A 3,387-nucleotide genomic window follows, 5' to 3' on the forward strand; every position below is an offset into this window, starting at 1 on the left:
AGGTGAGCTCTCTAGCTGCAATATGGCTGGTGGAAGTCTGTGGAATTTAAGTTGGTGGCTGCGTTGGCCTTGCAGAATTCCCTTCAATAGCACCCAGGAGGCCTGCTTTTGGGTTGCTTGACCTTGGCCTGGGCAGCAGTACCCTGGGCTCCTTGGCTGACAGGCAAGTACAAGGGTGAAGGCAGAGTGGAAGTGATGGAAGTATGAATGCTGTAATTGTCAGCAATCCTCACAATGTGTTGGAGGACAGATTGCTGGACTGCTATGAGAGCATTAAATCCCCTCTGAGCACTGGTATCCACAAACATGATGGCAGCAGCCTGAGGCAGCATGAGGACAGGCTAAGATTTCATGACCTCATTCTGAGCTTCTACTGGAGCACTCAGACTTTTGCTTTAGTTGTAATAGAAACTGAGACATTGGAAAGCAGATGCTGCATCATGATTGGGCCTGTAAGTGCTCTCAACAACCTTCATGCTGGAAAGGATGGGCTCCAATCTCTGTGTGAAGTTGGAGCCAAAGCCCTCCGTGTTCTTTGTTAGTGACAGCAAGTTTTTGGCAGGCCTGCCAATGCAGCAATCATTTTTTCATGCATGTCCATCAGCCATTTTCTTTATGCCCCCCTATCGAAGTTCTCATCTCAGTCCTATGCAGCAGAACTGGTGTAATATCTCATTCTCATGAGTTAGTACCCACTCTATCCTTTCCCCCTGACCTTATAAGATCATTGCATCTAATAACTCACTTTGTGGATGATGCCAAAACGCGTGCTTAACAGAGACAATAGGAAGTGGCTGTTCAGATCTTAAACATCAGACCATAGAAGCTGAGTTGCTGTGGTGCTGTTATTTGGCATGAGTCTAGTCTTCTCTTCATGGAGTGTGCACTGAGGGTCTCAAGACTCTTCCTCTTATACCCTTTTTGGGTCTAGGCTTGTTCCATATTAGGTAAAACGCACTTTATATTTAACTCACTTGATTGGTTCACCATTAAGCAGGGTAAAACCAAGTTTTAGCCAATTACCTCATTGATTTATCTTTAAGCAGGAGATCCAATGTCAGTACATTTCCCTATCTTTCCTATTGTCTCTATTTGTACAGGTCAGCAGGCGAAAAAGCTTATCCAAGCTTCTAACAGTCAGAATTTCTCAATTAATTTTTTGTAACGTCTTTCTTTCCATTATCTTCATACGTCGGAATCTTACATTAATTAAAAATCATGTCTCTCTTCTCGGAATTTCCCCAATCCATAATTCCACATTAACTTACAGTATAGCTGCGATCCTCACCATTCCTGGTGTTTCACCACGTGCAGACCCACCTCTATGAAGAACATGCAGTGCCATTATTTGAGCTGGTGGCTATGTGTGTAAGATCAAGTGACAGTGTTCCTTCTTCGTCAGTCCGTTGTCTCTCAATGTTTCAGCCTCCCATGCCACTGCCTGGCCAGACAGCAGTTCTTGGGTATCAGAAAACATAAAGGCAGGAGAGTGGTGTTGTGATGAGGGAAGGGGGTGAAAGCAAGAGCTGCATGCTTACACTATCTGCAGCTTGTAAATCAGAAGAGATTGTAGAATAATGGCGGAATGGGATGTGAAAGGGTGGATTAGATAGAATTTCAGCCCCATAGCTAGTCACTGTCTCAGCTGTGGCTGCAGCCATAACTCCCAGCAGTGTTTCCTTCATGGGGCTGAGGACATACAGCTCCCTCACCACACCCAAAGACACAATTTATAAATTTGTGGATGACACCAACTGCGGGTGGGAGTTGGGACAGTGAATACTGAGGTCATTCATAAACATGCAGAATGGGCAAATAATTGGCAGATGGTGAATAGTATAAATGCATTTAAGGGGAAGCTAGACCAAACAATTAAAGGACCTGCCTGTCCAATCTTAAGGTTGGTGGGCAGGTCAGGAGCCCCGGCAGGCAATAGATAAAACATGACACCTCATCCACCCCCAAAAACACAATTTATAAATTTGTGGATGACACCAACTGGGGAGGGAGAGAGTGGTGGGTGGGCGGGTGCAAGAAAGAGAGAGAGAGAGTTGTGGGTGAGCGGGATGAGGTTTCATGCAGGGGTTTAAAAAGTTTAATAAACTTATTATGTAAATTATGAACATGTCCCAACTCATGTGACATTGTCACATGAACTCCCTGAGGCAGCATTTAGCCTTAGGGAAATGTGCGCTCTTTCATCTGCATGCTCGAAAGAGCGCAGTCTTGCTTTTGGGACTCCCCCCCGCTCACACAGGAAGTGCATAGCGTTTCCCGCCGGACATCAGGCTGGGCGGGCCTTAACTGGCCCACCCACATAAAATGGTGGTGGTGCCTGCTTCTCCGGAGCGGATTGACTCCCCCCACGCTGGAGATTAGGTCTTGCCTGCCCGCCTGACAGGCAGAAAATTCTGCCCAATGTTTCAAGTCCTATATGACTCTTCTTTGGAACACGGGGGGGGTGGTCACAATGGTTGATTTAGCCGTGCCCATCCAAATTAAGGCAGGCAGCTTGCAAAGTTGGTGCTGCCTGCTAGTTATGATGATTGAAAGTGTTGAAAGCTCTGTTGAGTAGCTGCATGCCTCAGCAGGGGGTGCAAGTTTGTAAGAGGCTAACACTGCTCAAAGTCATAGGATTCCGTAGGATTACATTAAATATATGGCACAGACACAATTCATGCTGGTGTTTATGCTCTACTCATGCCTCCTCCTTTCTCATCTAAAGCTATCATCAGAACTTTTATTTTTTTCTCTCTCAAATGTCTAGCTTCCCCTTAAATGCATTTATACTATTCACCATCTGCCAATTATTTGCCCATTCTGCATGTTTATGAATGACCTCAGTATTCACTGTCCCAACTCCCACCCGCAGTTGGTGTCATCCACAAATTTATAAATTGTGTCTTTGGGTGTGGTGAGGGAGCTGTATGTCCTCAGCCCCATGAAGGAAACACTGCTGGGAGTTATGGCTGCAGCCACAGCTGAGACAGTGACTAGCTATGGGGCTGAAATTCTATCTAATCCATCCTTTCACATCCCATTCCACCATTATTCTACAATCTCTTCTGATTTACAAGCTGCAGATAGTGTAAGCATGCAGCTCTTGCTTTCACCCCCTTCCCTCATCACAACACAACTCTTCTGCCTCTATGTTTTCTGATACCCAAGAACTGCTGTCTGGCCAGGCAGTGGTATGGGAGGCTGAAACATTGAGTGACAATAGACTGATTTGGCTGTGCCCCCGCCTTCCTGAAAATTTAAATGGGGTGGGATGACGGGGGTTCCCCCGCCCCCTGCTCGCCGACAGCAAAATTCAGCCCTTTAACTCTGCTTGTCCCTCCACAGATGCTGACAGACCTGCTGAATTTTTCCAGCACTTTGTGTTTT

The sequence above is a fragment of the Carcharodon carcharias genome, chromosome 19 (assembly GCF_017639515.1).
Source record: "Carcharodon carcharias isolate sCarCar2 chromosome 19, sCarCar2.pri, whole genome shotgun sequence".
In the NCBI taxonomy this organism is placed as follows: Eukaryota; Metazoa; Chordata; class Chondrichthyes; order Lamniformes; family Lamnidae; genus Carcharodon; species Carcharodon carcharias.